This window comes from Myotis lucifugus, unplaced genomic scaffold (assembly GCF_000147115.1).
Source record: "Myotis lucifugus unplaced genomic scaffold, Myoluc2.0 scaffold_0, whole genome shotgun sequence".
NCBI lineage: Eukaryota > Metazoa > Chordata > Mammalia > Chiroptera > Vespertilionidae > Myotis > Myotis lucifugus.
In genome coordinates this window covers 60972450-60981887 of record NW_005871048.1, presented here as the reverse complement: position 1 = coordinate 60981887, position 9438 = coordinate 60972450, and the positions used below count along the sequence as shown (strand labels likewise).

Genomic DNA, 9438 nt, shown 5'->3' with positions numbered 1-9438 from the left:
TTAAAGCTGTCACAGCAGCGTGACTAGAAGTCAAAAAAACAGAAAGGAAGTTAATTGGGCTTCAGTAGAAGATAAAATGCTTAAGTGACTTTGACTCAGCACAATGCTGTGTATTCGATCATTCAGATAGACCGAGAAAGACAAAAACCAATGTTGTACAGAGAACAGAACTTTGTGTTGACCACTGGCCCATCAATGCAAAAAGTAAGTTAACATATGGATGGTACAGTAGGTGCTAAACATAGACTAACATCTTGCTCTTTCCATCAAGAGTGGGGAGGACTTTTGCATTAGAAGTGGATGAGAGTGGGATGCCTTAGAGACCTGGGCGGACAGCCAAAAGGGTGCCAGGGCTAGGGCCACATTCTTCATCCACTCATTTAAAGGCGAAGAAGCAGAAAAATGCAAGAAACAGAAGTGTGGAGTTCAAATACTGAGTGCAGAGAAAGCTGACGAGGAGGCAATCCCTAAACAGTGATTTCTCAGCCTGGAACAGGTCTCCTGAACAGCGCACAAAATTATATATTCTTCTCAAAGTAACGAATGGTCATTGCAAAAGCACTTGTTCATGGTGCTGGAAAGCTGAGCAACCTCCACCCCACCTCTGACATGACTCCAGTTCTCAGTGAGAGCGACAGATGGGGCTAAAATCCTGCAAACATTTCCCCTGTGTGTTGATTTAGAGCACAAAGAAACAACTCCATACCACCTGTTCACCAACTTGCTTTAGGCACCTAAAAAGCTGTTTCTGACATCTTTCTTTGTTGTTTGATTTTGATCAAATATTTTAATTGCAATGAAATTGCTTTATTATTATTTTTTATTTTGTTCCAAGTCCTTAGGAACAGGGACAAGAACTGTGATTTTCTTGTTGTGTCAAATACCATGGTCCATCACGGTGACAGGCTGCCTCATTTTCATAGATAGCATTGGGTTACCCCGCAAACTGCTGACACAGTAGCTGCTTTTCTCTTTTGGTTTTGTTTGTTTAGATATCCTCAACTGTTTATGCCAGCTTTTCCCTTAGTACACTTTAAGCCTGGTTTTCTCCTTTCTCATTGTCTTACTTTTTTTGGTTTGGAGAGAAGTCCTTCTTTCTGACATTGAGCTGAGCTTACCTGAGGAGGCTCCTGGGCTTGGGGTGCAGTTGGGTTCTGGCATCTGTGAGTCTTTGGGAGTCTATCCACAGAGCAGAGCTAAGCAGATGTTGGACAGCATTTGCACTTGGAGTCAGGGAAAACAGCACCCCTCACTAATTCACAGCAAAAATTATGCATCCTCTGCATTCTGTTTGGCAACTTGCTCGTGCATTTACCAATTTATTTTGGGCGCCATTCCCTGCATTGGAGTTAAGTTTAAACCATTTTCATTACCAGCAGGGGCTGATCTGAGAGAAGAATAGGGTAGTATAACAAGGAATGGGGCAAGACAGCGCTATCGAGCACTGGAGCCTCTACAATCTCATGTATTCAGGACGAGAGCCACGTGAACAATTGTTCTACAACATTCTTTAGCCACTGTAAAGTAACTTGTTCTTTGAAGGGTTTAGTGGGTGATTACGGGGGAAGGGCAGCCAAAGTATTAAGCACTGTTTTCCCAACACTGAGCTCCCTCACTCTAATCCCAGGCCCTGTGTCTGTAGAAACAGGTAGGCACTGCCTGGAAAGAGCCCTTGCTGGCTAGTGAGGAAACATCTGTCTGTCACTGGTTTTGTGCGTTTTCTGACTAGAAAGCGCTGGAGAGTAGAGAGTACACTTTGGAAATTGAGGTCAATGACAGGGAGAATGGAGTTGGGAATGAGAACTCTTCAGGCAGAGTCTAAGGTTGCTTTTCAGCCACCTTTTATCCTGGGCAAAAATGTTCCTAGTGTTCGTGCCAAGGCCAGGTTGCTCCTTCCATTTCAAGGACAACGCTTCATAGTAAACACACGTTTCCTCAGGTTCCCTGCTATCCTTTCACAGAACATAAAGAGGGACGTGAAACAGGGAACCCAAGTTAATCTGTTTTCCTCCAGCGGCTCAGCGTGTAGTAACCGACAGTGGAATTCACAATCCCCGGTGTTAATCTTTGGCTCTGCTCTCCAGTGACTGCCTGGATTTGGGCTCCAGTCCAGGAAGGTGGTCAGTACAGGGCTCAGGGCACCGAGCAGGCCCTGCCCAGAGGAGAACTCTGCTCATCTCTGTGCCTCCAAACCAGCTGCCTGCTGAAGACACCTGAACCACAGCGAGAGGCGATTCCCTGGCAGCACTGCACAAAAACCAGGCTTTTCCCCACGGCATGGGCTTTGAAACGCAGGTTTCTCACACTCCTTTTGACATTTTGGACTGGATAATTGCCTGATGAGGGCCTGCTCTGTGTGCACTGTAGGATGTTGTGTAGCAATCCTGATCTTTATCCATCAGAGGCCAGTGGTACTTTGCCCTCTTATGCTCCCTTCCTTCCAAATGCCTCCAGATGTTACCACTGTCCTCCTTGGGGACTGCTGAGTGAACCTGAGAAAGTCTTCTCTCTGGGCTATGTGAATGGTGAGGCTGTAATAATGGAGGGGCGGCGGTGTAAGGAGGGAGAAAGATGAAATAAAGACTATACAGATTTCAATATTTGTCGTTGATTAAAAATTATAAATATCTTAAGTGGGGAAAAGCTGTACATTTTCATACCATAATGCTGGCTATCTGGTCTTGATTGAGCTTTCAATTTGTAGATGAGATCTTGTGAGCAAACTAACAATTCAGTCCTCTAGCCAACACTTACCAGTAGAGCTACATTTATTAAGTTCTCTGCATGGGTCTCGGGGTGTTCGGGCTAATTCCGTGGCCTTAAACAGGAGCCAGCCAGGACGATGCCCAGCAAAGGTGGCGGTGGTAACACTGGGGTGACGATGCTGTCACTAGGCTTTTGCTTCATTCATGTTGGTCTGCATCTTTTATTGGGGACATTAATCCTCTTTTTACTATTTAGGAGGAAAGTATGGGGAACTGAGGAGGATGCCAGGCATCGGTGGGTGATATGGAAGATAGGAAAGGGGAGTTGTGGGTGAGTTTTGGAGGTGAGATGAGCTCTAAAGGATTATTGAGGACTCTCCATTGACACATAACAGGGACTATTTGAAAAGGCAAACACACACCAAAGTTTTGCTAAACTGACTAGTAGCTTAGGTGATGATAAGTTCATTATATTGCAAGTAATTCTATGGCAAATACTTTAGCGAAAATCAGTAGTCACTGAATAATGTATCCTTTTGATAAATATTTTCATAGTGCAGGTTAGGATTCACTGAAACCAATTAGGTAGGTAATTGAAAATGACCATGGAATTCATTTCACAACCCAGAAAGTCCAGCTTTGTTTATTAAAAATATATTTATTTCATTTGGAGAGTAAAACAGTTTTTATTTTCATGATGTAATGTTGAAAGGTAATTTAATTTATTAGAATTTGCATCTTTAATATATGCTCCCAGGTCCATAATATCAACAGCCAGTGACATCCACAATAGTTAATATTAACAATTTTCTAGACTGCAGAGCTTCAAATGCATAGTCATTAATTCCTTAGGTGTGTGTTTCAAAAGATCTTAGATGAACAACTAAAAATATCACCAAATTGGACTTTATATAGACTGTACTGCAATGAAACATTTTGGCTACCATTTGATACATGTTTATGAGTTCTGGAAAAGGCTCCATTCTTTAAGCTAATAGCATTGTCAGCCATTTCTTCATTATTTAATTAAAGCAGAATGCCTTAAAATATTTTAAGAGCACAGCTAAATCTGAAGGAAGGCAAAATTGAGGAGACCCCAGTCTCACTGGTGTAAGCTTTTGCCTCTCATTTCAATGGAAACCGTGATCTGTATTCCAATCACACCCTTGAAAGGCTTGTTTTCCCTGTCGTGAAAATTTAGCCAGAAGCACTGAAGGTGCACCAAACATTAATTTTTATGTTGTCTTTTTTTCTTTGAAAAATTGGTAAAAGAGAAAACAGAACATGACATCTGGTGGCTTATAATACAAACACAATAAGACCATATATATATTTACTAATTTTAAGAAGATTTTCGTGCCTGTAAGATCACAGGGCTAAAAATGGAATGCTAAATGAAATAACTAACTACTCTGATACCCTAACAAATATACTCAATAAATGCCTTGAGTATAAAATTGCAAATGCTCACCTAATTGGACAGGGTAAAAACTTAGAGACTTGCTCACAATGGTTTAAAATTTTTTTAAAAAAATATATTTTATTGATTTTTTACAGAGAGGAAGGGAGAGAGACAGAGAGTCAGAAACATCGATGAGAGAGAGACATCGATCAGCTGCCTCCTGCACATCTCCCACTGGGGATGTGCCCGCAACCCAGGTACATGTCCTCGACCAGAATCGAACCTGGGACCTTTCAGTCCGCAGGCCGACGCTCTATCCACTGAGCCAAACCGGTTCCGGCTGGTTTAAAATTTTATAGCTCAGTATTTTTCGACTTGGGGTGATTTTTGCCTCCCAGGGGACATTTAGCAATGTCAGGAGACATTTTTGATTGTCATAACTGTGGAACATATGTGGTGGTGGTGGTGTGTGTTACTGGTAACCAGTGGGTAGGACAGCAATGATGTTACACACCCCACAGGGCACAGGACAGCCACCCAACAACAGAAAATGATCAGCCCAAAGCAGGAAGTTGAGAAACCCTGCATCTAGCTTCATAGATGGTGTGCTGGAATGAGGGACACATATTGAACATTTTAAATTATTGAGTAAGTATTTATATTCAAGTAAATAGCTTGGAGGCAACCCTAGTTGCGAGTTGCTTTCCTGTTCTTGTATGATATTTATTTGCTATTCATTTAAATGGCAAAAAGAGGAAAGAATAGTGATTTTCCCTCTCCCCAACAGAATCCCTACTTTGTCCTTACTGCCCTTTGGTTAAAATGTGAACATTTCCAGCTCGCATGCGTTTGTCTCGTTTGGTAAAGCCTCATGTAAGCTGTAAATACCTGCTCCGTTGGGTATTTCCACCACAAAACCTCTGGCATAGAACTGGGTTGACATGGCCACCCCACTGAAATGCAGTTAAGTTCAGGTAAGGTTTTTTCCTGTTAATCAAAAATAGGCTTACCTTTTCCAGGTTGAATGCGGATGCACTTGCCTTTGGCGTCGGTCCCCCTCAATATGCGTTTTGTCGTCCTTGCCCCTGATGGAATGGAGGCCCAGGTCAGGAGGGCAGATCCACCCGGGAGGGAAACCTGCAACTCAGTCCTTTTCTTTGCTGGGATACAGGCGAGCACGAGAGCAATCCAAACACGGCCAGGGGGCGCCAAAATGCCGCAAATGAAAGTTCCAAAGGTTCGCGCGTGTTGCGGGAAGGTGAAATTGGCTAATGAAAGAGCCACCGTTGTAAGCGACATCACGTTATCTTATCTTTTGTATTTGCTTCTTGCCAACAGATAAGCAAGGTGAACATCTCTCCCCACCCGGGTGGCTGTTTTGTGTCCTGGTTGGTGTTAACCAGGTGGCAGTCCCCAGGACTCCCAGACACGCCTTAGTTGGCCCCGTTTTGACTTGTGCGCTCCCGTGCGCGTTGCCTCGGCTCACCCAGTCTTCCCGAGAACTGGTTCCCTCCATTAAATCACAGACGCACAGACACACAAAATCCCGACGGTTTCTTTCCTCGGGTCCTTGTCTTTCCCTTCTCTCTCAAGTCTAGAGAGCATCCTCGCAGGGCGACGAAGCCCGCCCCGCCAGCTGGACCTTGGCGGTGGCGCTGGTCTGAGGCTGCAGCCGTCCTGGCTCAACCCAGTGCGCGCGGGAGCCGCCCACCCAGGGCGCCCGGTCCGCTGGGCGCCTCCCAGAAGTGCCAGCGAGGGGGGCCACCCTCCACCTCGCGGACATCTGTCCTTAAGGGCTGAGGGGAAGCACCAGGTCACCCCCAACCTCACTGTCTGCCAGGGTGTCAGAATCTCAGCCCGATGTGGCCAGCTGGCGGGAATGGGGTGCTGAGCTGGGTAGCAGGTGGCAGGGGGCATTATTCATCACCTCCAGGCAGCCCCTTAAGTCTGAGCGATAGCCGGAGCACTTCTAGTCAGGAGAGAGAGAGAGAGAGAGAGAGAGAGAGAGAGAGAGAGAGAGAGAGAGAGAGAGAGAGAGACACCCACCCACGGGCAGCCCAGCGCAGCGGGGGAGGGGAGGCACCCGGGCGGTGGGCCCCAGAATGGAGAGTGGTGGGCAGGGAGTGGGAAACCCAGATAGTGGGCAGATCCAGAGAAGCAGGAGGGGTACAGGGATGGAGAGGAGGGGAAAGGGGGGACCACCGGGATGGGGATATAGAAGGGGCTAGGGTGAGGGGAGGGGACTTCGGGAGCGCACAGAAGTGGAGGGGAGTTGAGGGGAGGCGGGCGGGGCACCGAGACGGAGGGGAAGGGGGAGGGAGGCGGGCGGGATAGCCGGAGAGGGAGGCTGGGCTGGCGGACGCGGGCGGGGGAGGGGCGCTGGGCAGGAAGGGGAGGGGGAGCGCGAGCGCAAGAAAATGCAGTCCCCACCACACGCGCGCCACTTACGGAAACGGGGACGGCGGCGGGCGGCAGCGCTTCTAACTGGCTCCCTCGCTTTGGACTCCGCCGTCCAGCGGGGACAGAGAAGACTTCCGCCAGGGGCCAACCCCCCGGCCCGGCGACGCCAGCGACCCGGGCCCCTTGGGGGGCCCGCGTTCTCCCAGGGCGGCACAGGCACCCAGAGCCGGTAAGGAGGCGCGTCCGGGTGGCCCTGGCCCCGTCGCCACCGCAGACCCAAGGTGCCGGCAACCCCGGGGTCTCCGTTTCCCCTACGGCACCACGCCCGGCTCCCCGGGCCCTTCCTCCCCGCTCCGGGCTGCAGCTGGGGTGGGTGGTGGACGTGCAGGGCCGGGTTCGGGATCCCTCCACGGGCACGGGGTCCCTCCACGAGGGCTCCATCGCACTTCGGGGATCTGGGGTGAACCCCCGCCGCCCCCCTCCCAGGTGAGGCTTCAGCCACTCGCTTGGTGGAGAGGATGGGGGGTGGGGGGTGGGAGGGAGATGGCGAGTCTGATAAACGGAGCTGGGGCTGGGGCTGGTGGGTAGCGGGAGAGAAGCTGCTAATTGAAAAAATTGCCGAATGAACGAAACCCTTTGAGCGCACGGAGTCCCAAAGAGCCGGTTTTGTGGGGCTGAAGGGAGCGTCTCTGTCATCGGAGCCTTCCACCGCGGGAAGAAAGCGCCTGGTGCGAGGGGCGCAGCAGTGAAAGATGGAGGGTGGGGGTGGGGTGGGGCGGGAGTGAGCGGGGAGCGAACATGGGCAATCTGGTCTGATCGGAGGAAGGAGGTGGCTTGGGCTTTATCAAATGGGTTTCCTTGGCCAGTGGGACTCCTGAGTCTTGGCTCCGAGTGGCCAAGAAATGCGAGGGTCACAGGACAACGTGCCTCCAGAAGCACATTCGAGTGGATCAAAGCCCCAGGCTCGGACGGGGCTGAATTGCTTTCCCACTAACCTGTGGGCCCCTCTGAGCATTTAATTTTTTGGAGTCTTCGGTTCAGAGAATGCACCGAGTGCCTTCACTCGCGGCCCCGGCCCGGAGGGTGTGAGCTTGAACCTGACCGAGCTTGGCCCCTAAGGGGCCCAGCCCCTCTGTGAGCACAGATTTGGGGTTTGGCAGGTTTTGCCTCAAGCACGAACCCTGAAACCCGACGCCCGGTTCCTGTTCCTCCCCCCCACCCTCCGAAAATGTAAATTGCAGAATCCCTGGATCGGATCGCACCCACTACGTGCGGCTACCAACCAACCGCATTCTTTTCATGAATATTCATCGAATGCTTGGCTCGGCTCCTGAGCTGCTTCCCCAGAGACATTTCCGCCTTGAGACGGTCTCCGTGGACAGCCCTTGCTTGTGTACTTTCCATCCTGCCGAAATGAGCACAGCGCACATGGGCGCATTTTTAGTACCTTGAACGGGGTTGACACACCTCGGTCTCCCGCGAGGCCAGTAGCACGTACGCGGCAGGTTACAATCAAACACTAGCAGCGTCGAGGTGGTCTTCCTACCACAGGGGTGTGGACCAACACCCTCTGCCCCTTTCCCTCGGGATTACAGCCGGGGCCAACGGATCCCCAGTGCTGCGGGCAAAATGAATGAATCCGGACTGTAATTACCTATTCCTTTGTCTTGGCCTCGCGCATGCGCGGGAGAGCTGGGTGTGGAGGGCCCCGGCAGCCGCGTCTGATCTCTCCATCACCCACCCACCCACTCCCTTACGAGGTGGAGGAACAAAGGCGTTTGTCCTAAATGTTGCATGAAACCCTTGGGTAAAAATGACAGTCTCCCCTCCACCCCTACCCCCCGTGTGTATGTTTCTTTATCAGGCTCTCATCTTTTCTTTCTTAGTGATTTAAAATGACCAAAAATAAGATTAGCTTTTATAATGAGAGCGAATGTGTGGATTGAAGTTTTTAAAAATAGAACGCTATTATTTTACTTTCTAGTACTGTCCATTGTTCTTTTTTCCCATAACATAGCACTGCAGTGATGGTCACTCTGAATTTGCATCAGTTAATGGTCTGACATTTTTTTTTGCTGCTGATCGTTTGATTAAGGGACATTGGTCTCAGTAGTTGGGAAAAACTGAGACATCCTGGCTTTTATAGGAACAAGATGGCCTACAAAACCCAGAGCAGAGAAAATGGTTGTCAGGATCCTAACCCTTTTATTTTTCTCATGACTCCTACCTCATTGTTTCAGCAGGAATCCCCAAAGGCAAACCCCGTGGAGATGGAAATCCACTCTTGGGGAGGAAGAAGGAAGTTCATCTTTCTTCCTTCGTTCCTTCCTTCCTTCCTTCCTTTCTTTCTTTCTTTCTTTCTGTCTTTCTTGCTTTCTTGCTATCTGTCTTTCTTTCTGTCGTCGTTCCGTTCCTTCCTTCCGTCCTTCCCTCCCTCCTTCCAACCCTCCTTCTCTCCTTCCCTCCTTCCCTCCTTCCCTCTCTCCCTCCCTTCTTTCCTTCCTCCCTCCCTTCCTCCCTCCCTCCATTCCTTACTTCCTACCTTCCTTCATTCCTACCATCCTTCCTTCCGACCTTCCTTAATTTCTTCATCATCCTCATCATCATGCACCTGCTAAACAAAAAAGAAAAAAGAATAAAAAAAAAGAAGCAAAGAATAAAAAATAAAAAAAAAGAGGGAAGAGAAGGAGAAAAAGAGGAAGAGAATAAAGAAGAAGAGGAGGAGAGATGAAAAGAAGTAAAAAAGAAAAAAAGAGCGAAAGAAAGAAAAAAAAGGGATAAAGAGGAAAGAAAAAAAAGAAAGGAACAAAGACAAGAAGATTAGAAAAGATAAAAAATAAGAAAGTAAAAGAAAAAAGAAGATGTGAGAAATGATTTTTTTTTTTGTTGTGAAAGAGATAAGAATTAAGAAAAGAAAAGAGAAATATAAGA

The 9438-nt window shown here is 48.5% G+C and overlaps 1 protein-coding gene across 1 annotated transcript in view; it reads left to right on the top strand.

Moving 5' to 3' along the window:
* Positions 1-6705: 6705 nt before the first annotated feature.
* The window catches only part of BASP1 (brain abundant membrane attached signal protein 1), a 44901-nt gene continuing 42168 nt past the window's right edge, over positions 6706-9438 (top strand). The window contains exon 1 of the mRNA XM_006081491.3: positions 6706-6736. The gene's annotated coding sequence lies outside the window, so the exon portion shown is untranslated. The remainder of the gene's footprint in view (positions 6737-9438) is intronic.